Source organism: Zonotrichia albicollis, chromosome 8 (assembly GCF_047830755.1).
Source record: "Zonotrichia albicollis isolate bZonAlb1 chromosome 8, bZonAlb1.hap1, whole genome shotgun sequence".
Lineage (NCBI taxonomy): Eukaryota > Metazoa > Chordata > Aves > Passeriformes > Passerellidae > Zonotrichia > Zonotrichia albicollis.
In genome coordinates, this window is record NC_133826.1 from 22,317,579 (window position 1) to 22,344,865 (window position 27,287).

The 27,287-nt window shown below is 39.4% G+C and overlaps 1 protein-coding gene across 5 annotated transcripts in view; it reads left to right on the top strand.

Moving 5' to 3' along the window:
* Nucleotides 1-27,287, top strand: part of DENND1B (DENN domain containing 1B) — a 207,112-nt gene that overhangs the window by 48,821 nt on the left and 131,004 nt on the right. The gene's annotated exons all lie outside the window — the stretch shown is intronic.

Sequence of the window (27,287 nt, forward strand, 5' to 3'; positions counted from 1 at the left end):
CAAAATGTGTCTAATGTGTTTGGGAAAAAAACCCCTTTTTGTTGACGCTAAACAATTGTGAGCCTTCAGGTCTTTTAATTATTTTTGTTGCCAGCCAGCACCCTCCAGTTTATTGCCTGCTTTTTTGATTTAGTGTTGGTATTGTCATAGTTTGGCAAATCAGGTGGACTTTCCTAACTATGATCATAGTTGTGGCTTGGATCACATGCGCAGATTTTGCCTTAGTGATTTCATAGATGATGTCTGGGAACCCTGTTTAGCTACTTGACTTTGGATCTGCTCCTCCTTGCATTGTGCTTTTAGTCTCTGGGCCCACCCAATATCCCTTCCTGGGGGCCTGTTCATATCTTGGCTTAGGCCTGGCTTCAGGCTGCAAATTCTATTCCCTTTCTTCCTTTCCCCCCTGAGAGCTAGACTGTTGGTAATCCTTCCAGGTCTTCATCTTGAAATCTGAATTTTGGTCCTAGGCACTTCCCTTGTCTCTCTTGCTTGGTAGTTTTGCTGTTTATTACTTGTCCTCATGGAGAGAAGCATTATTAAGAAATCTGTGTGTCTCCTTGCACTGTGACACAAGTTAATGTGGGGACTGTTTGTGGCTGTATTGTGGTTGCACTCCCTGCTATTCTCCCTTTTGTTACAATTGCTTCTGTGCTCTGTGGGCTCAGTTGCTCTTGGTTCATGGGGTGGCCAAAGACAGGAAGGGGGTTTGTTACCAGTAATATTTTGGAGTCTGCAGTGTGTAACTGGTGAGAGACTCAGGCGTCTTCAGCTGGCCTGTAGCTTGTGTTAATTCTTGCATGCATCCAGATCAGGACAAAAGTACAGTCTCCTTTTGCCAATCTAACAGGGCTGGCTGAATATTCCAGTTACCATCCTGTTGTACTTGGTGACCCATCTGGGATTTGTTTTAATGTCTTTCATATCATATCTAATTCAGATAACAAACTCACTCCAGTGAGGGCTTGACATCATATTTACATATGGTATTATGAGCACAGTGATGTATCAAATTAATATATCTGAATGTTAAAGTTATCTAAAGGAAATTCACAAGGGACAAAAGTGTATTGTCTTCAGTGCCACTTTAGAAATGGAGCACAGGGCTTGTCATGCAAAACAGGGAGCTTTCAAGGTTGGTTTATTATAAGGCCTAACAAATTTGACAGTTACCCTGTATTGTAGGTCTTGCCTTTAAATAGATTTTCATGCTAGGATAATCTTTTGAATATATCATACTTGAAAACACGATCCGTTCACCTGGTTCTTTGCTCATGCCTCTTTCTTTCTTATGAAAGAGATTTGTGTTTAAATAGGGGCTTTCTCCCTCGCATCCCATCTGCTCCTTGTACTTGATCCTGAAGCTATGTCAGGACTGAATTTGTGACATCACTGTCACCAGTGTTGCCGTGGAAATATCACAGCCACAAAATTATGATCTCCCTGCATGAGTGAGCAGCAGGAGAAGCCGACTTAGGAGCGAGGAAGACCTTAATGTGACCTGTGTATCTCTAAGCTTTTTCTTTTCAAGCTTTGCTGTAGTCTCTGTTCTCCTGTATTTTAATTTCCCTGTGCCAATGTATAACTGTTCTAACAAATCAAAATGGAGGTGGCCTTACTGCATGTGGAGCTCTTACTAAGATGTTTTTATGAGGATTCTGAATGCCTGTAACAGTCGGACATGATAAAGAATTTTGCTGTTAAAATTGTTTAATGCTTTTGTAAAAGCATTTTTTCATAACTTCTTAATTACAACATAGCTCTCCAGGAATGTAGGTTTTTCAGACTTTACATTGTCCTAGGACTGTTCCAACTGTAAAGGATCATACATACATGAAATGGAGCAGCATATAATTTCTTACATGTGTTAAGAAATTTGTTCTTCAATTATTCCACTAATTATTTTCAACATAGGCGAACCCTTTACATTGAGTAGAACCCAAAGAGATTTCATCTAAGTTAGTATGAATTTATCACTTCATGTTTGGTAGGTAGCTCTTGAATTGGTTACAGGCTCAGTTGTGCTAGCATGTACTTATTTATAGGTGGATCAAAATTTTGTTTCCCACTGGATACATGGTTTCTGGATTTTTTTGTGATTTAAGAGTAGCTTACATACTTGAATATTTGTTACTCTGTTTTAATCTACAGGAATGCATAGCAGCATTGCTAGAACAGTGATCTTCAGACTCTTTCCTAAGACAGGAGAGGAAAAAAAAGGATATTCTCTACCTAAATATTCTCATAATTCCCTCAACAGTTTAGGATACATGCTTACTTGATTTTTAGAGTAAATCTCCAAAGAGGAGACAAAACCCTTAAAACCAACATGAGATTGTAGCCCAGATCATAACTTTGGGTCCTTTGCAGTGCTGAGGATAGCAAACATCAATTAGTAACTAGTTGATGTGACAGCTTTTACTTAGGAAAATTCATAACCCATTTCTTGCAAGACTTTTGAGATGAATTAGCTTCTGTTCAGCAGCGTTTGCTAAGTGACTGGGACAGAAGTGCTAAGCTATTCTAACAGCCTGGTATTTGCTAATTGTGTATTTGGCTTGCAATGTGAGTAGCACCTTACAGAAAAAAAGGTTTTACACTGCCTTCCAGGCAGTTGCATATTTTTGTAATTCTTTTCTGTGTTATTCCTTAATGAACAGTGAACAAGAAATAGCAAAAATGTGTGCTCAATTTAATATCAGCAGCAGGCCTTCTGTATTAAATTTTCACTTACAGACCCATAGGGCAGCTTGATAACAGATATTATCAAAACTGCTCTGTTATTTTAAGGACAAGAATTTCTCTTTAGCTTGAAAAGCTTTTTGCACTTTGAGCTGAGTCACCCTTACTGGGTATCAGGAGTGAAGCAGTGGTTCAGTTGTCCTAAGTGCACAGTCTTACATAAGGCTATTGCTCAACAGCTGCACCTACAGCAGCTTTACTCTCCTCCTGGAACTCTTTTGTCCCTTGAAAATTACACTGCAGCTGGCACTGGAAGTTGAGTTGGAGCCTAGGAATTGTCTGAATAAAGCTGTCTGGAGCAATTTTTTTTTTTTATCATCCAGATCCTTCTATCATGAAAAGTAAATTGAATTTCTGAAAGGTTGAGGTTTCTGAACTTTTCCCCAGGACATGTCCAAATGAATAGTGCCATTGTAATCTCTGTGAGGAGTGTATGTTTATCTGTGTATCTATGAGCACACAAGCATGCACAGGTTGTACATACACACCTCTAAGTGTGAGCAGTGGGTTTGAGTTAAATGGGTAGAGAGGAAGCTGGCAATTTAACTCAGTCTATAATTTTTATATCCTGTGCATTGATTCTGTTAAAATTGGATTGCAGATGCAGGAGGCAGTGCAGATACAGCAGCCAGCAGTAGAAAAGCAATGTGCAACAGCTTCTGTGAACATAAAGTTTTCAGTGTTTCTGTCCACAGTTTGCCGAGAAGATGACTCAGATTGGTTTCAGTGTGGTTAAGAGAGTGCTGTCTGCTATACCTTCTTTTCCTTTGATTATAGCACATTAAAAAAAAACAACAGAAAGGCTCCTTGGAGGCTGCAGGTGAATCCAGAAAAGTCAACTACTGAATTGTGGTTTGGGTCTAAAGCAGTCCTGACTGTTAAAGTTTTTCTTGAAAACCCTTTTAATGTACCAGTTCATTTTCTGTCTAATCTAAGAATAATTGTTGGAACACCCTTGAAACTTGGTTTCTTTGTCTCTATTTCTTTCTTAAATGCTAAGAAGTCTTATATAGCTCTAGGGCTAGACAATGTGATTTCCGGAGAAGGTGCTAAATAGATTGTTGAATTGCATGAATAACTCCTGTAGTTTATTTTGCTTCTGCCAGAATGATAATAAATCTTAGTGATGTATGATCTCCAAATGATTTTTCTGTAAAGGGCCTTATATTCATTAAATATTTAAGAAAAAGCCACAAATCCAGTTTGTGTGTTTGGTAGAGCTAAAAACTGTATGCATTAAGTCCAGGAATTAGTTTAGAAATGCAAAATTCTTTGTATAAGGTTTGATTGCTCTCTGTTAAGGTATTAACAAAGTATGTAAATCCAGAAAGGTCCCAGTTCCAAAACCAAGTTTATGCAGTTGCTAGTTTTGTCCAAGGGTAATCTGTCTTGCTTTGGTAAGGTTTAGATTTAGAGTCTTCCAAAACTGCCCACAGGTTGTGGACTGAGCAAGCAGCACTTTTTCTTCTGTTTTTTTCTTCACTCTAGAGGGTTGTTTGTTAACCACATTTTCTGAGCCACTGGGTGTAACATGCTGATCAAGATAACTTCTTTCCTCTGCTCTACATTTTTTTGTACAGCATCTCTTGAACCCGATGAAAAAGATAATTCTATCAGAGTAACACATGAGGAAGTCTGCAGGGGTTTTTTTTTTTAAGAGCAATAAAAACTTTTGATGCAGTGGTTATATATTGCTAACCTTTTTCCCTGTTGGTTTTAGCTGGAAGGGTACTAAAGTGCTGGCCCACAGAAAATTAGGTTTCTTTGCTTTTTTAAAACATGCTCTGTTCTTCAGGTGACTGTGGAGAGCAACTATATGTTGCTATGAACTAGAAAAGCTTTCTTAAAGTATCTAATTTATGTGTATATTTTAGTCTCAAACACTGTATTAACATATTAAAATTGAATTTTTCAATTGGTAAAATGTCATTTGACAGCGTTGGATATCTGCTTATAGTCTTAGCTTAGATGAAGTTTTTGTGTATTAGGAAAAAAATTGTTTTTATATTCTTCAGAAGTTTTATTGAGTTTAACATCCGATCCCCTGCCCCGACTCAGTAACTCATATGTTATCTAGGTTAGTGCTACTTCCCTGTGGTGGTTTCTTGCTTTTCTGTTGAAATTTCAAAGCTAAAAAGGACATTTAATCTAGCCTGGTTTCTCTGTAGGATTGACTGATGAGGAGAAGAAAATATCACAGTCTTTTTTTGAGGGTTGTGTAAATGCTTTAAAGACAGAAGCAGGTAGTATATGAAAAGCAGGTAGAGCATCACTTGTGTCCTTTAGACAAAACCAAGGAATATGAGCCAGAGTTTGGCTAAAGTTCTCTAGTGTACAAACACTAAGCATAGCTGTAAATCCTTCATAAATTATCATCTTTAAACCCTGCACTTGTAGCTAAATGAGTAATTTCATTGTGTTCAAATTTCTGGCATTTAATTGGAAAGCCCCTGAGGGTATGAACAATGTCTTCTGTGTGTTTGAAAATTATGAACAACAAAACCAATTAAGACAAGAATGATTCTGCATCTAAGATAAAGATGGGCGTTTTGATGCTTTTTACCTTTTCCTCATTTCCTCCAGAGACTGAGAAATGCAGTGTAGTCTCTACAGCTTTTAGCTTCTCCACAGATGCGAAAATGTGGAGAAAAACGTTGCCACTTTTTAGTGTCTCATTTCCTACAGATCTTTTTTTTTTTTTTTCCAACAACCTCCAGAGATTCTTGGATGTATGTGTAATTTGGAGGTGGGTGCAGATATGTGTGTGTAGGAGGGGAAGGGGTGAGAGCTGCTGAAGAAATAGGTCAAGGAAGCCCTTTCTCCTATCTCGCCTGCATTCTTTACCGGGGTGAAGAGAGCTCAGTGGGGAGGGCCGACCCTGCTCCCCAGCGGCCAGGGGACAGTCCTGGGAGGAGTGGCAGGCTCTGCTCTGCTGCAGAGATTCCAGCTGCCGTGCTGCGGGGGCAGGCTCTGTGCCACCACTGCTGCTGGAGATGAAGTGTGTGTTCCCCTGCAGGCACTTGCCCGGCTGTGTCAGTTTTTCATGTAGTGCCATATGTCACTTTCAGCCGTGTGATCAGGTTTTGGGCAGTGAAATGAAAAGGGAAAAACTTGATGAGTTAAGGGATACAAATATTAAGTTGGTATAAAAAGGATTTTATATAAATTTGAGTAGAATGAACCAACTAGTAGTAGTATAACTAAATATAAGTTGAAAACAGCAATATGTGTAATGCAGTCAATCAGTATGAAAGTTGATGTTCTTGTGCTTTTTTCAAATTTAATTTTAGTTTCGTTTTAGCACTTCACTATTTGAGATGGCTGCCTGGGGGATAGTTTGTGGGCTTTTAAATTGCTTGCATTCAGAAGTGTTAAGAGTTTGCATATTTTCCTAAGCTAATGTCAGCATGCTTCAGCCCTCCCACACACTGAACAACCAGCCCATCGTACACAGAGATTTATCTTTCTTCAATAGGTATTTTATGCTGCTTCCTCTCTTTATATATAATGTTATGACTTTAATTTTTTTTAATATATGGAGGATTTAAAATCTGCTGAAAAAACTTTGAAAACTGGTTCAACTTCCAAGGTTTAAAATGCTTTTTTTGCAAAGCTGTAAGGCACTTCTCTATCTATCACTAATTTGAAGAGGCTGAAGTGTAGGGTTTCCTGTCTGGTTAACAAAAATAGTTTTTTAATTCTTTTTCCTTTGCCACTGAAGATATTATCTGGAGAATGGCAGATGTGTGTACATGCACATGCTCATCATCTAACTGTTGAAGTATATACTTCTGTATATAAATAAAACAAAACATGATCAGGGCTACAAAGGGAAGAGTTACACAAATTTTTGTGAAGAACTTAAAAACTCCTGAAGCAAAGTAAAAAAAGTGCTGGTTTTATTCCTTAAAGTAATGTAGTAAGAGTGATTTGAGCCTAGCATTGCTTTGGAACTAATATGTTAAGAATCTATGTTTTTCATGGCAGGCTGATGTGTGGTAATTCCAAGATCCTGATAAAAACATATTTACTGGCAAATACTTAGGGTGGAAGATTGTACCTGACTGACAGAGTAAAAAAAATGCTGAAAACATTAACTTCTGATATTTGCCTTTAATATTTTTCCATGTATTTTGAAAAATTGTGCCTTTGTGCTTAGAACTGAATAATTTAGATGAACAAAGACTTTTTATGTTTTGTGAATCTGGTTTAGGAGAAAATTTTAAAACTTAGTACTAAACTTTATTTGGAAAAAAGAAGAGAAAAAGCAGAAGTTAAGAAAAAAGGCCTGAACAAGATTTTGGGTGTGGTATCTGCGCTTCCTGCACTGGGAAAGCCAAGGCAGCAGTTTACAGTCATACTGTGTTCCTTTACAGAATTCTCAATCCTTGTTTGGAAGGTTTTGTCCAAGTGTTAAATCCTTAATTAGAAACAAGGTTTGAACAACGTCCTTAGGTTATGTTTCCTCAATCTGGTTTCTTTATGCGTTTGAATGGGTATTCAGATATAGATTGAAACCTAGCTAAAACTAAAAACTTGTGTCTGAAAAGAGCATATTGGTTATTTTTAAAACTTTCTTAATTAATGGCAAGTTTGATCATCATAGAGGCATAATCATCATAACCAAGGTATTTTTCTGTAAGTGGTTTAACACTGCATTGTTCCTTAAACTCAGAACCATAGAATGACACAAATACTTCCTGTGCATCTGACTTTAGGTGCTGTTCAATATCAAGGGTTTTATTTGTTGCACCACTCGAACCTGTATTAGAGCACATATAAGTATTGTTAAGTTGTGTGGATGGGGTGGAATGTTTGCTTTTGGGAGAAGGCAGTTCTTTTGCTGTTGCTTTTGGCTGGCTAAATGCAAAAATCTCTTTAGTAGTTAAATACTGGATGCTAAATATTAAATTTAACTGTATTGAGATAGTTACACTTGACACAGAGAAGCCATGCTGATAATGATTATAGGTACAGCATTATTTCCTTCAGAAGTTACAAAGAAAAGCTTAACATTTTAAGGCAGCTGTTTCCAGGAGTGAAATTGAGTTATTATGGATCAGTGATACTTTTTATATCCTCAGGTTAAGATGCAGTACAAAAAAAAAAAGTGTGGTTTGTGCTGCATTGAATGCATTTGTGTTCTGTTTAAATGCAAAATAAGAAAAAGTAGCACCATAAAGGTAAAGGACAAGGGTTGTGTGGTGCTTGCAAACTTACATAGAAATCTTTAAGTCTAGAATGAATTTGAAATAATGGAGTGAAACCACTGTGCCTTTAGAGTGTCAAGAGGGAAACAGTTACTGTAATGTAGTCTTGCTGGCAGGAGCTGATCCTTTATTCATCCTGTTCCCATCTTCTGGAGGTCCTTTGGCTCCTAAGCTGTGTTTGCTGTTTGTGTTTCACTTCAAAAAGCTGTCACTGCTAAAAGCAAGAGGGAAGCATCCTTCCTGCTCCTGGTGGCACCTGGCAGGCTGGCTCTGTGGGCACGCTCACCATCCAGCTGCTGGGGCTGCCTCTGGAGCTGGCAGTAAATGTTCCTTGTGCAGGTCACAGAGGGAGGGACTGATGGGATTTTCATGCCATTCAATGTAGCATTGGCTGTTGATTCATCCCTTAGTGTTGATTTCCGGTATTTCAGGTTTGTTAAAGTAAATGTATTGCCAGTTCAGGAAGCTAAACACAGCTAGGTATGCCCTTACTCTGTCCTACTATCTTCCTGTTGGCTTTGTGTTGGAATCTGTTTGGGTTTTGTTAAACTCTTGTCCTGGTTTTGAAGGAATGGGTTCCACAACTGTGATGGTTTTTCCCAGTTTTTCTGTTCACAGCAAAATTTAGCTCCTAAGAAAAAACCTGCATACTCAAAGTTAGATCCGTGTCACCTGTGGGCACTTTGAAGCATTGTAGATTTTGAGATAGATTAAATTTTCGTTTTAGGTGAACAAAATTCTGGCTAAAGACCACAATTGTATTAATTGGTATCATGCAGTAATTCGTAGAACTGAAAATAGTTAACAGCATTGTGACACAGCAGAGGAAATTCTGATGAATTTTGTGTCCAGGAAAGACTTTTGCTGGTATTTGTCCTCCAGGTAACTTTTCCCTCTAAGAATACTGCCAGCTTAACAAGAACTTCAGTTTCCTAGTAGCTGATGAACTTTGGCTGTCACATAGAGGAGGCTGTGATGTCAGTGGTCCTGTGCCAGGACAAGTAAAGCTCCCTGACACCGAAACTGAGTTAGGTGAGGTTCTGAGCATTCAGTTTCAGTTTCAATCAGGCATTTTAATTGGTGCATTTGAGCAAACCTGTTTTAGATTCTGTGATGGGCATGTTGCATGCCATGTGTTTCCATCTGCTTAACCTGGGTTTGGAGCCCTCTAGCACCTTACTAGTTCTAGTCTAAAATTGCTTTTACAAGTGTCAGGCAAAAAAAAAGTAAGAACTAGCAAGTGTAATTAATAAGTAAGGAATTTATAAAGAACTTTTTTTTTTTTGGGCTTGATATAATATGCTGTATTATACAAAGAATTATTTGAAGGAAATATTGTTTTGCATTCTGGTTGTGATGTTAGAAATCAATACTGTGACACTGCTTGACCAAAAAAAAACTTCAGATGACCATCCCTTAAGTGCCTAGGGGAAAATATTTTTCATTGGCAAAAAAATTAATAAACTAAAGCCTATTTAAACTGTGTGGCAGCTAATGATGATGACTCTCTTATTTTTAAATGAACAATTTTGTGTGATCTTACTGGACACTGACAAATACAGCAGACTGTCATTGACAGTACCTGCGAGGTCCTGCAGTCCTTAGAGGGAATTTGCATTGTGTTTTCAGCAGTGAGCAAAGCATAAATCATCTCAGCTCCTGGTATTGGGGAGAGTGATGCAGGACAGGGTAAACCAGATCAAACAAAAATAAAAATAAATTATTTTCAGTGGAAGTGAAATAGGATAAATTTTGGAAATAAAAAGTCAGTGAATTGTGTTGGCTGTGGTCAGCAGAGCTCTTGCAGCCAGTAAATCCATGATCCTAAGCACTTGCTCTGTAATTTCTGGGAGCATGGACTTGGTCTCTGCTTATATATGATCTGCTTTGTGCAGTTTGTATAGATGAGGAAGATCTGAAACTACAGTGGGCGTTGGAGCTCTAAAACGAGAGAAATACTTTGCTTCCAGCCCAAAATTAGTTCAGTCTGGGGGTTTGCCTGACCCTCCTGATGTGGGTTTACATGTCTCAGCTTTGAAACACTGATTTTCTCTGCATTTCCCAGAAAACTTAGTGGTAACAACATTTGCTGTAAGAGAAACCATCTGTGTGGCTTCTCCTTCTTGGTGTTTGGGATGGTAATGCTTTCTATGGCTGCTGGACCTTCATAAACTGGAAAATACTGTGGTAATCTGCGTGAAAATAAGGATACCTTGTTATGAAATGTTCTCTGCAAAAGGAGAGTACCCAGTAGAAATTTTAGCTTTCTGGTGAAAAGTGGCTGTATACTTCATATGCTCTCCAACTTTTAAAATATTCAACAGCCCATCTAAAAGGAGAGAGAAGTACTGACTGTAAAAATTGGAATCTGTATTCAGTCACTTCACCAGTAAGATGTGGCCTAGGATTGCAGAATGATCTACTCATTCAGCAGTTAAGATTCTCATTAATAACTTTAGTAAAAGAGCCTGGAATTAATTCAACTCAGGAAAGTTGCGGAGATGCTCCTTACAGCTGTGCTGTAGCATGGATTTAGAGCCAATCTGTGTAAAGTAAATATATACCCTTAGTAGATGCAGTTCTGGATTTCTGCTGAGAACATAACTGGGGTCTGTATGGACCCAAATCAGAATTTCTCAGATTATGCCCTAGGAACATAATGGGATTTTATGATCTGATAAAAGAGCATTGTTTGTTTTGTGTCTCACCATGTACACTCCTCCTTTTATCTTAATAAACAAGGAAACTTGATACTGGCATGTAGTACTGGGGGACTTCTGCTACTGAAGTTCTGCTTCTGTGTATCTTAACACTAGAAATTATTCATCTAAGCATGACCAGTATGTTTTAATTGTCAGCACATCTTGAAATATTCATCTTTCAGGGAGCAAGACAAAAAGTCTTGCTAGGACAGAAAGTGCCAGAACAGCATAAACAGTATTTGCAAACAATGTCATGTTTGGAAATGCTTTGTATGCAGAGAGATCAAAGAGAGTTTGGTCTTTTCTTTTCTTTGCTTTGTTTTAAGAGCTATATTTAGTTAATGCTGCTTTGGGTATGTATACCAGTATATATTACTTAGCATAGCAGTTGGTATAGCAGCTTTGTGCTTGTGCATTGAACACAATGCAAATCATGAAACGGATACAGATTGCTTAATTTGAGATAAATGTTGAAAGTTAAGTGTTACCGAAACTGAGAAAGTGCCTTTCTATTAATCAATGTTCCAGAATCTAATTTTTTTTCTTTTTAAGTTATAGCAGTATATATTAAATTAATATATTTAATAGGAATGTTAGAAGTTCTGTCATGTTTGTAAGCCAAAAGAAATTATAGTGTATGTTATCTTAAATTAATATTCTTTTCAGAGAGCAATACTGATCCATTACAAGAAAATAGTATGTTTTGAAAACCAAAGAAACCAAATTTGAAATATATAGCAATTGTTATAAAGTTTAATTATCATGTCATGCTCATACATGGTTCACCAACATTTATGGATGCTTTTATTTAACTTCACAGGGTATTAACTAGATGTACTGGAATATGGCAAACATGCAGGGTTAGGCAGAGACAGTTTTTGGCCAAGAGAGATCATTGTTTTCAACTTCATTAGGTTCTACTTAAGAGAGCATTTACTAAGAGCCACATTGGAAAATGGTGTTTTGTTGAGATCTGCTAATTGACTCCTCTAATCTGAAATTCTTAAAACATTCTAATAAAATTTTTAGTTGTCATAAAATATGTGAGCAGTGAAACAAGAGTTCTTTCATATGTAGCTGTTAGTTAGAAGTGATGGACATTGATAGGATGCACAGATGTGGAGGTAAAATCTGCTTTATGTACAATGAACTGCAATCCTTCCCTGTGGAATTATCTGTGCTTAGAAAACTGATCACATGCACTAAAGATAAGGTAGTTCAAAACACAGTGTTGTATAGGATACCAGCCAAGTCTGGTCTTGAATGGTGCTAAGTCAACAAAGAAAAGCACTTTATAAACAATAGATGAAATATCTTCCCAACTTGTGGCTAGGTAGCTCAGCAGTTATTAATAGGTTACAAAATCTTTCAGCTCTGGAGTATGTTTACAGAGCTCTGATATTTTCTTCCTTCTTCTTGTGAGTGTCCTGTATTGTCTTTGCTTCCTCCTTTGCATGTATGAGATTTATGTTTTCATTTGACTTAGCAGTGCTAAGGGAAAAGGATGAAAATACCCCCAACATTTTAAGGGCCATACATAATCCTTAAACCTTATTGGATTTTGCCTTGTTCAGCCAAACAGGGAATGGCTCCACAAAGGTAAAACACATCCTCTGCTTTAGGAGGAAGTGCAAGTACCAGTGCCTGGGAAGGGAAATGTCAAAAGCCTGGATCATGGTGCTGAAAGCTTGGCTGATGCTTCCCTGTGGGCCACATCAAGGAGCTTTACTGCCAATAAGTGTCCATTAGGCAACTTCTGCGAAAAACCACAGGTCTTTGAATAGCATTTTGCAGGAAGTAGGTGCTTCAGTATCTTTAAGTAAATGACTAATACTGAGCACAGTGCATTTCTTGGTACTACTTTTTTGGTGGTAGTGGGAAGTGTTGCTGTCCGGTTGTTCTGCAACCTGTCTGTCCACAGGCAGGAGGGAGAAAGCAAAAGCTCTCTCAATTACAGAAGCTGTGTTGGTGGAATTGAAGTAAAAGTGAGTGGATGAGCAGTCCTGAAACTGCCCCAAAGAAGATGACGTGTATATGCTGGAATTGAAGATATAACTGCATTATAGAGAAATTACATAATTTTTCAAAGTGCTAGCTTTTCTTGTGTCTGGAGTAGGACAGTCCCAGTGTTGCTTTGCTTCTCTAAACTTGTACTGCCTGAGAGAGCTGGCCCAGCAGAGCTGGTGGGTGTCTGTGCCTGTCATGGGGCGCAGGGTTTCCCAGAGAGCAGCAAGGAGACATGCAAACAAAATCCAGTGACCAAGGGCTGATTTCAGGGGGGGGGGAGCAGATTAGGACTTTGCTTCTGTGTTGCATCACTTCTCATGTCTTCGTTTTTAGGGGGGAGGATCGTGCTGAACTCTGTTCATGGAGTTCAAGGTACCGCACAGATGTGTTACACTGAAGATAAGACACTTCATTTGATTTCTTTCTTTTTACTCAAGAAAAGCAATATGCATAGAGTAGTGGACTGTGAGTCTGCTTCAGTTCAGGCTGAAAATTCTGTCACATTTGTAATGAGCTTTTAGCATTTCAGGACATCTCATAATTGTTTCTGTTAATAGCAGATTGGTATTGCTTTCTGTGGAAGCAGATTTGAAAACAATCAATGTTTTAAAGAACCAGAAAAAAGGAATGAATGTGCTATGAAACTTATGAATGGATGAATCTGTTCTGAGCTTCCTTTTTGTTGTCAAAGCCTTCCTGTATATTTAGCAAAGAAAAAACAAATGCTGAAGTTTATGTTCTGTTTTTTTTTAAAAAAAAAACAAGCTGAGAATCTATTGACTCTCATTCCAAAAGCAAAACAAAGAAGTTATGTATTCACTTACCCTTTATTAGAACTTGTTTTGGGGAAAAAAATGAACAGTTTATAATCAGAATTCTCTTAAGTCATTTACAAGTGTTACTGGAGGATTATAATCAGTAACCTTTGTCTTAAACTTAGCTGCTGGGCTTTGTGGTACTTGAAATGAATCATACATTGTACAATGGCTTAAAATCTTACTCATTTGTAACTAGATCTATAACTCCCATCTTTTGAAGGAGTTTTAGTAATGGAATAATTGAGATTAAAGTGACTTGTGTCCAAAGTGATGGTAGACAAGCGATTATTTGTGTATTTGTTGGTGTTAAGAGGGAGTTTAGATGTACGTTTCTGTGTAGTTCACTTTTCTTCATTAGCTGCTTCTAGAGTAGAGAGTATTGCATAAATGTTGGATGTTCATTTTACTATATCCTTGAAGGTCAGGAATGAGAAATAGTTTAAGTGTAAGAAAGAACAAGATGGTAAACAAGAGCCCATAGATGAAGACAAAGGTAAACCAAGTCATCTATGCAGGGTGGTTCTTAAATATGTGTTGTGTGTATTTGGTTTAGAACTGTCTGTAAAAGAAATTTTTCATGGTACATCAGAAACGAGACTTCAATATCTTGCTCAGTATCTTAATGAAGGAACCCCTTATCACAGTGCAGTTGGTTCCCTGTTTTTCTGTCTTCTTGTTTTTGGGTTTAATTTTGGGTGCAAGTGTGTATGTGGGAGGAATTGTGACTGAGGCTGTTTGTTATGAAGATGCTCTATAATTTGAAGAACAACAAAAATGTATTCTTAAATTAGACTTCTTTGTTAAAAATTTAGCTTGCTGAAGTTTTGTGCAAGAGAAAGGTGTTGCTTATCATCAGGGCAAATACAGGTTCTGGAATTTTACTCGCTGCAGGCGAGTTATGTGTGCACTTTTTGATGTTTAATGCATACATGATCCCTATGTGAAGGCATGTTCTCTTTCACATAGCTGGTAAAACACTGGTTAATAAAACCAGCTGAAGTTAATCACAGCAGGTGTTGCAATTCAGTGCTTTGGTGGTATTGGCCAGCACAACCTGAAGCTGACTCAAATATCCAGGAAATACCTTCTGAGAGATGCTTAACTCTTCTTTCCAGATCTGACAGCTTAAAATAGGTCTGATGTTGCTGCAAGGAGCTCAGCGTGTGGTCTGTGGAAATAAGGCTGCCTGCTTGGAACAAAACACCTGAACCCTCAGTCTAAAATATGCACTGTGTGAAGCTCTTGCCTGCTTGTATCCCAAACCATTACCCATTTTTAGTGATCTCCAAAAGCATCAGGTCTCCCTTTTGCATGTGTGGAGATGTTCTGTCCTTCCTCATTGTGAATGAAAGGGGATCAGTCTGGCTAGGGAAGGGCCTGGAGGGCTGCCCCTATCACCTGCTCCATCCATTTGTGTCCCTAGTGAGACTACATTCTTGTATTTCTAACTGAAAGAAAAATGGAAGATGTGTCAGAATAATGATTCTGGCCTTCAAGGCAGAGAGGAAAAACTGGGAGGAGGTTTTGCAGGAGCTCATTCCTCTCTCTGCCTGTGTGCAGCAGCTGGTGGTGCTGGGTGTAGGCACAGCAGGCTGTGTGCCACTGCCCAAAAACTGCCTTGATGGCTGTCACCATCGTTGCTCCTGCATGGGTGCCCATGGTCACCCTGGCTTTGGAAGCTGCTGAGCACAGACATGTTCTCTGAGTGAAATGTGGGCCCATCCTGTGCAAGCACACTGGGGTTTGAGCACTCTTTGTACCCTTGGCCTCGGCAGCAATTTGGAGCAGTCCTGTTGGTGGCTGTGGTACAGAGTTTGTGAGCAGGTTGCTTCTCTTTGTTCCTTCTCATATGCTACTGTTGATTCCCTTGGATTATAGTTTTTGGGATTTAATCCCAAGAAATAGGGATTATTTGTTTCCCATTCTTCGCTTGTTCCATAGGTGATGTTTTGACACCCCCCCCCCATAGAATTTATTGAACCTGTCCATGAGTAGGTGCTCTTCCATACCCAAGTTATATTATTTTATATTTTTCTCTCAGTCTGTTTTGGGTTTTGAGGAGAGGGTGATCCAAGGTGGTGGTGTGCTGTGGATTTCTGCAGAAGCTACAGGAAGAACTGAAAGGTGTTCTGCTGTTTATGTCTCTCACGTTAATATTTTTTGTCCTGTCAGTAACCTGGTGTAGAGCTAAAATTAATAACCATAAGGCAATCAATTTCAATTATCATGTTCTTGAGTTAATGCTCTGTATTTCTTACTTCTCAGACATTTTGTCTTTCTGAAATCAGTCTATGTGTATGCTCTCTGACAGGCCTACATATGTGTGAAAATGTGCATCTTGTTGAATAATTCTTAGTCAATAGCTGACCTGCATAAGGAAGTTCCTTGGTACCATGAACAGAATTATTGTATGAAACCCTCTGTTGTTTTTCTTCTGTGGCAGCCCCATTGTTTTTGGGGGCTGACTTAGGTTCCTGTGAATCAGTGGTGAGCTTCAGAGAGTGCTGACTCACCCCAGGGAGGATCTTGTGTGTGAGAAGGCAGATTGCAGTGGACCTGCAGCAGAAGTGCACCGGATCAGTGGTGCAGCAGGCAATCCTTTCCAATTTAAGTGCAGTAAATGATGTATTGCTGTGTTTTCAGTATCACTTCTGGAGATGAGTATTAATTGGATGGGGTTTACACCTGGTATCTCCAAGGAGAGGTAGTTCAGTGCAAGGCTGAGGGTGCCTGTGCTCCAGTGGCAGTGCAGCAGGTATTTATTGCAGGCAGTGATCCAGTGTGCAGTTCATCTCTCCTTGGGAAGCAGGCCAGGCAGTCTTGGGAAAGATCACAGAGCTAAAGCATCAGAAGTTGACTTAAATACTTTTATAGCTAAAGAGATTAATACCCAGCAGTGTCTGGGTTTGACAGCTATGCTGTGTGGGGATTTTTTTTTAAGGGCATTACAAGGAACATTAAAATACTTCCTAAGCATGACTGACCTATGTGGTAGAGGGAGATGCTGGCATGTGCCTGATGTCAGAGGACAGAAGACAGAGATGGTTCTTACCTTCTGATTTCTGCTTCCTTTGCAAATCCAACGTTGTTTGCCTGTTGAGAGAACTGAGGTTGTTGTTAGGCCTTTTCTGGATTGTTGCCTTTGTGTCCAGACTCCCAAATCCTGTTGCTTTCTGCATGCTGTGGCCATGACCAGGCACTGTGGGGTGCTGGTAAAGGATAAACGTTGTTGTTTTTTTTTTTTTTTCCTGTTATGACAAGGATGATTTCACACTTTCTTGTTTCAGCACAAAACACACTTTAAAAAAAAAACAAACAACCCCCCCTCCAAAAAACCTAGCCCACCCCCTCATGTTCCCCCAATCAATCAACCTATGCCAGACAGTAATTTGTTTGCCTCTTATTTTGAGACACTCTGGCTCTCTTTTCAAAACAGATTGGGGAAACTGATGAGAGAGATGCATTTCCTCAGCTGTGCCCGATTCCACTAGCAAAGCCTGGGGAATTCTTTCCAAGTACACACTCAAAAGAGGCCATAAGAATTCCAAGAAGATGCAAACATCAGTTTTTCTGCAATAACAAATTATTTTCAGAGTTTCAAAATATATCCTATGCTTATTCAAACATTAAAATATTGCTCAGATCTAGATTTTTTCCCTGGCTTGCTTGTTTTGTTTTTTTTTTCTCAAGATGAAAGAATAGATTTTTATTAACCTAACCACTGTTAGTACATTTATTAATGTAAACTGTCCTGTTACTGTGGATTATTCATGCTACAGCAATGCAAGTGTTGCAAATAAACAAATTACAAGTCACTGCAATGTGGGGGTTTTTTTGCTGTTTTTGTTTTTTTCCCTTTGTTTTTTATTTGGGTTTTTTTCCCCTGGAAAATCTAATTGTTTGTTAGCCATCTAACTTTATGGATATCCTGTCTTGCTCACAGTTTTCCTTACAGGTCTTGTTTGACACAGCAAGGCATAAAATACGTGTGTTACCATACTTTTATTTTATTTACTGAAGATAACTGAGACAGTGGGCAGTAGTGACTAAGCTTTCAGTTAATTTTTGAAGATACAATTATTTTTGTATGTCTCGAGTTTTGCTTTAGTGTATCCATAGTGAGTATAAAATTAGGCTCTGCAAATATCCAGAATACTGTGTGCTTGGATATAATTTAATAATCTGTGTATTATTTTAAAGACACACATAAGAAATGGCTGCTTGCTTATAAAATGCATTTACTGACCCATGAGTTAATTGATCCCTATGACTACTTAAACCTCAGGGCTTTAAAAGTTTTTCTCTTATCTTTATGTTAAACAATGGAAAGTTTTACCGTATGTTCAAATAACGTCTTCATCAGGTTCTCAACAGGATACCATAGTTAATTTTCAGTTGAGTGCTTTACAGGATTTTCTTTTTGCTGGCTGGTTGGGTGAAAGTCTAGACACTGAGAGACGAGGCGTTAGAGGGGCCTCACAATATAGTTATTGTGAATGGTAAGTAGGAGCAGCTTCCTCTGATGTACGGACTCCATGCCCAAACCAGTGGTACAAAGGCATAGCCTTTGTTCAGGGGGATAGGGGCTAATCCGAATGCTGCACACTGTGAAAAACCTTTTATGGAAGGGGGGAAAAACTTGCCTTGAAGGTGAGAGGTCAGCAGTTTAACCTCTGACTACAAAACAAGAGACCAGCAAAGAATGGGACGAACAAGGGGGAAAACTACTTCAAGTACTCCATTCTTTGTTTATCAGAAATGGGTCAAGCAAATGAGTGTCAGGAATGGTTACAGGAGTTCTGATGGGCTGCAAGCAAGTCTGAAGATGTGCTCTGGCTTAGTTGTGCATTGCTATGGAGTTTGGAGCTCACATAGTTCTCTCTTAAATGCTTGATAAAGGGATCCCCCAAACAAAATGAGATCCTGAAAAGCACAGGCACTCTGCTCTCTTCCTCCTTAGCCCATATCAGGTCCTTTTGTTATTAAAATTTTTTATTCTAATTTTCTTTTGTGTAGATTAACATCATTTAGTATTTGGCCTACTAACTCTTTGCACTGTTTCTGGGCTGTTTTTTGAAATTTTTAAAGCATCACAATAATCACACGCTCACACATGTTCAACAGGCAGTGAGATGGGTCTCCTTTAACTAAAGCCATGGATCTTTGGGTGGTCAGGGCTATTGTACAACAGCAGGGGAGAGCTGTTTCCAATCTTTGTGCAAAGGGAATATGGAGGCTTTCCCCTCTGATCTCATTTTGGTATTATCAGTGCTGGGAATTTAGTCACAATCCAATTAGAATTGAGGGAAGTTATGTTCACCAGTGGCTAAGCCTCCCATATTCTCAGGTTCCACCCTTTTGGACCAGTGGGTTGTGCTGCTCTTGGCTCAGGCTGGGAGAAGATAGCAGCAGTGATTAGTACACTTGGTGCAGTAAAGCTCCCTGCTTGGCATACAACTGTTCCTTGTGCTTCACTACATCCAGCCCATGAGAAGCACTGCTCACTTCCCTCCCGGCCTCTCCCAGCATGCAAAAAAGCAAAGACATAATGCTTTGCTTGGGCACCTCTGGAAGTTTTATACTTCACTGGACTTAGATGTATTGTGTATATGAGGTAAATTCATCTTCCTGCTTCACACAAAAGGATTAAAGCTAGGCTTTGTTGTTGACCCTTTTCACATGTCACATCTTCAAACACTTGCTTATGACCTGGACAGCTTTACGCCATTTACGTTCAGAGAAGTGATCAGGAACCAGCAGTGTTCCTCAGCAAGTCAGTGGCAGGGCCTCTCAGCACCTGGGGAAATAGATTTTGGTACAGGCTTGATTTTATTTGTACTTGGAAATAGTACAGTTTCAAACATTTGCCTGAGTTTAATCTTCTGTTTCTCAATTTCACAGATACCCATCTTTCTTCTTTTTAAATACTTTAGGGGTAAATTCCTCAGAAAGGTGGTTCTAAGTATACTTCCATGATCTGCATGTGAATCCACATCTGCAAATGAAAAAAAAGAATGACTTCATTTTTGTTGCATTCCCTAGGAACTCTGTTGGGTTCACTGATTTGAAAACACAGCATTTTAGAGGTGACCTTGTTAAACATGCAGAGTTGTTTATTATATAAATCATAAATGAAAGGCTTAGGATTGTGGCTGTTGCTGGAATAACCTGAACAGGTGATTTCTATAGCTATTAGTGAAAGTAATATGAGGAACCCTATATACATATATGTGTTGTAGTCATTTTGCCTTGCTCCTAATAGGTTAGTTTTGTCACATTATGAATTATGAACTTTTTGGTTTTCAAAATTTGATGGGACCAAGTGGTGTTTTCAAGCTAAAGGGCAGACATTTTTGCCCTTGGGGAAGCATCAGAAGCTAAAATATTGATGCATTTTAGAGTAGGTACATTTCTATCAAAGTTGGGAAAATTAGAAAGAGCTATTTTCCTGCCATAATTATTTTTTCTGCATTCTTGAAAAGGACTCTAAACCTCTTCTTTAATGGCCCTTTAAGATCACTGAGTCCACCCCTTAACCCAGCACTGCCACCTCCACCACTACATCATGTTCCATAGCACATCTACATGTCTTGGAATACCTCTTAGGGATGGTGACCTCCTCACTTCACTGGGCAGTCTGTTCCAGTGCTTGACAACTTTTTCTATGAATATTTTTTTTTCTTAATATCCTATCTAATCCTCCCCTGGTACAACTTGAGGTCATTTCCCTTTGTCCTATCTCTTTTCACCTGGGAGGAGAGACAGACTCCTTACTTGCTTACACCCTCCTGTCAGGCAGTTCTAGAGATCTTTAAGGTCTCCTCTGAGCCTCCTTTTCTCCAGGATAAACACCCCTGGCTCTCCCAGCTGCTCCCGATCAGGCCTGTGCTCCAGACCCTTCTCCAGCTCTGTTACCCTTCTCTGCACTTTCTCCAGCATCTCAATGCCCCTCCTGAAGCGAGTGGCCCAAACCAAACACAGAGCTCAAGGCGCTGCCTCGCCAGTGCTGAGTACAGGGGCCAATCCCTTCCCTGGCCCTGCTGGCCACACTGTTCCTGATCCAGGCCAGGATGCCCTTGGCCTTCTTGGCCACCTGTGCCCAGCGGCTCTTGTTCAGCCACTGTCAGCCAGCACTGCCAAGTCCTTTTCCACCAGGCAGCTTTCCAGCCGCTCTGCCCCAGCCTGGAATGCTGCATGGGGCTGTTGTGACACAAGTCCTCACCTGGCACTTTGCTCCAACTGAGCCCCATGCTGCTGGCCTCAGCCCATCAGTCCAGCCTGCCCAGATCCCTCTGCAGAGCCTCCCTGCCCTCCTAGCAGATGAGCTCTCCTGCCCAGCTAGGTTTCATCTTCAAGCTTGTTGAGTGTGGAGGTGATCCCTTCATCCAAACCATTGCTAAATACATTAAACAGAATTTGCCCAGAATTGAAGAACGGAAGATGCACTTGAGTGTTTCAGGTAGAATGTTATTCTGTGGATTTTGCCTGATCATCTATGGGTTTGATAGGGATGAAGTATTTAAACATAATAAATCATTTGGGAAAGCTCTTTAAAATTAAGATATGATACTTGCACATCCATGATTCTTGAAGTCTGTTTTTAGTATTTTCAGAAATTAGTGGATTTGCCCTGCTCTGGAAAGTTCAGGGATTTTGTTTATCAGTGTGATGGAGGACTCAAGATAAGAGAGGAGTTATCTGAGGCATGCTTGAGAGAGAATGTATGTCTTTGTACTTGAAAAGTGCAGCAATATTTTCGTATCCTGTGGGGTTTTTTACTAATTATAAAAACAATGAATTAAGAAGGTGCTATAAGGAGATACCTTATTTTATGCAGACATAATTTACAAGTGCATTCTATCCCATTGATTATGAAATTTTCAGCATGAGTGATTATGATTAGTCTTTTTTATTAAAAAAAACGGAATTAGGCATTTTAAAGCAACTTCTGATTTCTCTAGCTCCATATTGAGTTGTTCTTGGTGGGAGCTATGTGTGCATGGGTAGTGATTGTTTTTTGCAGCAGCACAGTGTATTTTAATACAGGAACTGGCTTGTCTGAAAGCATTTAAATGTTTTTCCCAAAAATTCTTTTGCATCTCTAATGAAGATTGGTTGACACCTGTGATTAATTCTTAGCCTTCTTAATTCTTAGCCTTTTTGGATTTCCTGTTAAATGATCAATGTTTTCATGACTAATTTCCTTAGGTCACAAATTATTTTGCTTTCAGCTTTTAGCATTGATTCCAACTGTACACTGTGCTGGTCTAGGTTCTTACATGCATGTATAGAGCTCAGCTGTGCTCCCAGGGGTGAATGTCTTTCATTTTGAGGAACAAAACAAAGAATAAAGAGAAAAGCTCCATGTGGTAACCAAGTTGTTATCAAACTCTACTGATGCACTGAGCTGTCCTCTTAAGCCTTCCAGTGGTGAACCTGCAGCCATGGCAGCAGCACTGTGTTACTGGTGGGGATGGAGAATGTGCAGGAGGACAGAGCATGGGTGTGAAATGAGTAGAAGTGATTAGTGATGTGGGGCTTGTAGGAAATCTGAGGTTTGTGTAATCAGCTGTGTCAGGGGAGAAGCTGAAGTACACAGAGAATTAAGCCAGAACAACGTAGCCCTTCCAATAGCATCAAACCCTTCCATGCAACACTGACCATGGAGAAATTGGGCAGTGAGAGAGGGACAGTGGTTGAGAGAAGAACCTTTAATGAAACTTTTCATACAGATTAATGTAATAGAGTGTGTAATGTTACATCTAGTACCATCTATTTTAGCTCCTTGTCCGTTCTGTGTGTAGACAGCTGTTACTGTTGTGCAGGTTTATATGTGCATTCAGAAATACTAGCACCGGATTTATTTGGCAAATCAATATTTTCAAATAAGAACCTTAATTTGTGCTGTTGTTGATTTATTGATAAGTGTTTCCTTGTTCTTTCACATCAATAATAATATAATCATTTTTCCCCTTGCTAATTTTTTGACTGCTGGGTGGTGCATACACAGGCATTACTCATGCTTTCCCTGGCCTCATCTCACTTCTTTCTGCTGTAATGCTTTTAGGAAAGGAAAATCATTACTTAAGAGACGGAAATGTTCAGTTCAAGCGTATGGATGGCCCATCATTCTGCAATGCTCTCTTCCTGTGGTTTTTATTTTCCCATCTGCAACCACCTCACTGCTTTCCCCAGTGTGTACAGGTCTGTTGCCTTTCTCCTTTCTCCTCTGTGTGGTGGGAAGCGCTCCCTGGGCTGCTGCCTTTGCTCTGTGAGGGGGTGATGGCCCGGCTGGAGCTGCCCTGCCTGGCTGCTGTGTCCTGGCTTTGCAGCCGGCCTGGGTGGGCACACCCACCAGTGGAGCAGTGTTACCTTGCAGGGTGCCTTTGTTGAAGGAGCTGCTTCTGACAAAAAAGTTCTTGTACTTTTCGAACAGCTAGTTTGAATGCAGCCTGCTGAAATGGGAGAAGGCAGCTTCTGACCTTGCCTTCTGGAAAGGCTCAATTTACAAAGGATGTGTTGAGTTCTGACCCCTCATGGGCCATGCAAGCGCAGCGTGTTGTTTTGAACTTTAGCTTTTTCTATTAGAGTGAAATATATTGTCTGCTATTATCACACTGTTAAATTAATTTTCACTGTTTTGTGCATGATTTATTTGAGATTTCACTGGACAAAACAGGCATCAGGCATTGAGGTTTTGTAAGATAAACATCACTGCACTTTAACCATATCACCTTACTTTGTGATGGGATGTAAATTAAAGTAATGCATCTGCATCATCCTTCTACTTTGCTATTATGAATAAATAGTATTCTGGTTATCACTGAATTATGTGATATTAAGAACCACCTTAGAAAGTTTGCCAGTTGCATGTGTTTTGGGATTACTAACTCAGAACCCAGATCTCATGCCTCTAGGGCTGCAGGACACAAGACCATTCTGGTACAGCCTCTTCATGTATTTCAGGTTGCTGTTTACATCTCTGGTAGTGCTGACCCCTCTCCAACACATAATTGGAAATTTTGACCTTGATAACTGTAAACACCTGTGAGAAAACCCTTTGACTTGCCTTTACTTGTTTTATGTGTTTGTGTGGCTTGTGCTTTAAAATAACTAAATATGCCCCCCCCCCCCCCCATGGAAATGCCCCTTTTAAAAATGCTATTTCTTCTGAATTTATAAAAAAAAATTAAAAAATTTCAAAGACGTCATGATGTTTGGGAACCTGAAATAGCTGACTTGAGGTCAGGCAACAGGTATGTGGCAGGACTGAGAGAACAGTGTGCTTCTTCTAATTCCCAGTGTGCCGTGCTGCTGGCTGGGGCTGTGTTCAACCTCTGCTGAAGCAGAGAGGGACCAATGTTGTTAATGCAGCTCAACAACAACAAATTTCCTGCCGTCTATATCCACTTTGTGACTCTTCAGAGTTTTGTAACAGATGGAGAGAAGGGTGCAGAGAGTTGCAGCTATGTCTCAGAGTTGATTTTAATAAAAGATCAATATATTTTTCAGTTAGAAAATGCTGAGGAAATAAATTGCATTAGCCTTCCCTGTGTGGTGTTCCCTTTTAAAAGGCTTAGTAAGGGAAAAGTGCCTAGTTTGGGAGCATCCTTGTGAGGGGTGTGACATGCAGTCTCTTCTGTAGTTCTTGATGGGGTTTAGAATGATCTGTGTTCCCTGGGAAGTCAGGTGCCAAAGCCACGGTGCCTCTGCTTGAGCCCCTGGGTCTCAGCATGCATTGCACCTGGTTGCTGCCTTGGAAATGTTTGCCAGACCTATTCCTAATGTTTTGTTTGTTTTTTGTGGAAGAAACTCAAGGTCTGGTGATTCTGTGAGAGTGGTTTGGTAAGTGACTGGTATGTTTTCATTAGCTTCAAAAACTAATCCTAGAGAGGGGACTCATAACATAAATGCAAGTGTAAAGGTTGTTTTCTGTAGCCTTTTTCTGGGCATGGCCCTTGAATGCTAAAGCATGAGTGCTTCATGACAGGGGAGATCTCGGCTGTTGGTGTAACACTGATCTTCCATAAGCAGCCTCTCTTAACCTGCTCTTTGTGTTTTGTTCTTATCAAAAGTTTAGTGTTGACTTTCAAGGATTGGTATGGGAAAAATGTCAAAACACTGATTTTCAGCTGTGTGCTGCCTGCCATAGACATATTAGGGCTCAATGCATGTGGGCCAGCCTCTAAAATATTTTGTTGCTGATTGTTGCTCACGTGGAGAGCCCTTGGGACAGATGGCCCCTCGCCGCTGATGGTTCGATTACAGCGATCACCCACGGCTTCTGAAGAGTGCGAAGAAAAGAAATTGCTTTCTTTGTCAAGGTGTTTTCATTTCAATTCTCACCCATTAGCCCTGTTTGGTTAAGTTTTAAATTACTCCATCAGGTGACTGATGAGTTTTATTTTTCCCCCTGATGATATTAAAATAGATTTGGGGTAAGATAGAAAGGAAAGGCAAAAAAAGATTTGTGCTTATTGATCAGTGCTCCTTCATCTTTGTTCTGGCTTAATGTGTCATGAACAGCAAAAATTAAACACTGAATCAGAATATGCTAGAAAATAGATACTTTAAAATGAAAGTCTGTGAACTGTTTACATATATAGCAAACTATATGTAAGCTATGGCTAACCAACATGGTTGTTAGAACTCTGGAGCTTCTGTAACTAAGGTTTGTTTTAATTTACATATCTGAGATTATGAAATGTTGGTTTATATAATTGCAGCTTTTGAAGTTGGATATGTTTCAGCTGTAGTGCTGGAGATGTTCAGAGGAGTAGGAATCGTCCAGGCCAGGTGCTGGTTAGCAGTGTTGTTCTGTGGTACCTTCCTACCACAGCCAGTAAGCATGTGAAAAAACGTGAAAGGTTTGAATTTCATGTAGAAAATGCTATTTGTAATTGGAGAATGAAAAAAGAATAAAGAACTTGAATCTATGCTTTTATAATATACTTTTATGTTCATTCTTTCTCATGCATAAGCAGAATATCATTGCACAGTTTGTAGTCTTGTTTCACAGCATAATCATGGAGGATGGGGTGAGTATATGATCAGTAGTATCTGTATTAGTTAAATAAAATATGATAAATAGTCTAGACTAGAACAATGAAGAGAGAATCTAACCCCTTCTCCCTGTAGCTTTCCTTGGTTGTAAAGACAGTGGCAGTGGGATTGCTCTTAGAAGATGTTATGTATTCCACTGTTACTCTGGCCTTTAGTAATTTCTCCCTGTAAGTTAAGTAATAGGTAGTTACTTACCTGTTAATTATTGAGTAATACATTTTACTGCTTGTGCTAGTCAGTATTTAAGGCAAGGGGTATAATTTAGTGGAAAGTCATGCTGTCAAGTACCAGCCGCTGGGCTGTGCCCAGGATGTGGTCCTCACCAGCGGAGAGTGGAAGGAATGTTGCTGCACTGTTCAGGCAAGAAGTGATGTAAACAGATAGTCATTATATCATCTTTGGCCAAGAGGGAGTTCGAGGGAGTTCCCCTGCAACACTCATTTTTTCTTGAAGTAGCTAAAGACTGGACTAGCTAATGCTTAGAGAAAAAAGCTTGCAGAAGGATGAAGCTTTTGGTTTAACTTTTTTACTAGTTTAATTCATTTTTAAGGCATGCTAACTCTAATGTAGGATTTATTTTGCATTATTTTTGGAAAATGTCTGTCAAAAATGGCTTAGATATCACTCTGCGTTTTCTGCAGTCAGTCGGTTTGATTTAGAGGGTCACATAAATCTCTGGTTTCATGTCCAAGCTGATACCAAATTTGTTTTTCTTGGAGTAAATCAGGAGGCAGTAACTCAGGTATTCATAATGTAGTGAGATGTAGTTTTTGTCATGTGCCAAAAGCTTTTTTATTTTTCTATATGCAGTGTGTGTGGGTTCCACAAAGCAAATATAACAGTGCGGTCTGTGAGTTAAATGGTTCTCTCTGGTCAGACATCACTGATGTGGAAGAGCAAGTGATGGTCCAGTCCTAGTGCACTTGGCAGGGCAGGAGTTTTGCTTCTTCCTACTTGGTACATATTGCTTGGTAATAATGAACTTTTCTAGCTTTCTTTTAAAGTCAATATTGCATATTTCCAAATGTTGGAAAATTTAATGTAGCCCACAATAGTTTTTAAGGACTTTAACGCCTATATCCTTATTTAAAACCCCTGCATAATGTCGGTTTGCAAGGGAGTGTGGTAAGTTACTTTCTCATTCTTACAGGGAGGGTGTAAAACTTGTGTTTGCTTGCGAAGGTGAATGCTCTTAGTCTTATCAGTTACTGTTCATTTCAGTAGATCACAACACTGCCTGTCTCCTTTAAATTTCTTTGAACAAGAGACCCAGGGACAGCAGAAGTTGATTTTTTTTTTTTTTTTTGTATACCCTCCTTAAACATTAGGAATGACTGGAGGCATGACTGGTGCCCACTTGCTTCTTTCTTCTTCTGCTGCCTTAGTTCTTAGATCCTTGTTCTCATGATTCACTCATCATTACAATTTAGAAGTAGGAAAATTAGGACTAATATGGCTTCTAAAGGTATACAGTCGTTTCCATACTTTACAAGGTCATTCTAAAGACTTACCAGGTAAAAGAAATCCCTGCTTATCTTGTGAAGACACCAAATAAAGACTGAACATACTCACTTTATCTGTGCACTGTCTGTGCAATGAACTCTCACCCTGATTAAGGTTTTAGCCTGAAGCATGGCTAATAGCATTGCAGCCAAAAGGACCCTTTCTTTCTGTCTTGTACTAAGCTGAAATGACTCACTGCTCTGTCCTTCAGTGGGACAAATTCTTGGGCAAAAAGGGATTCACCT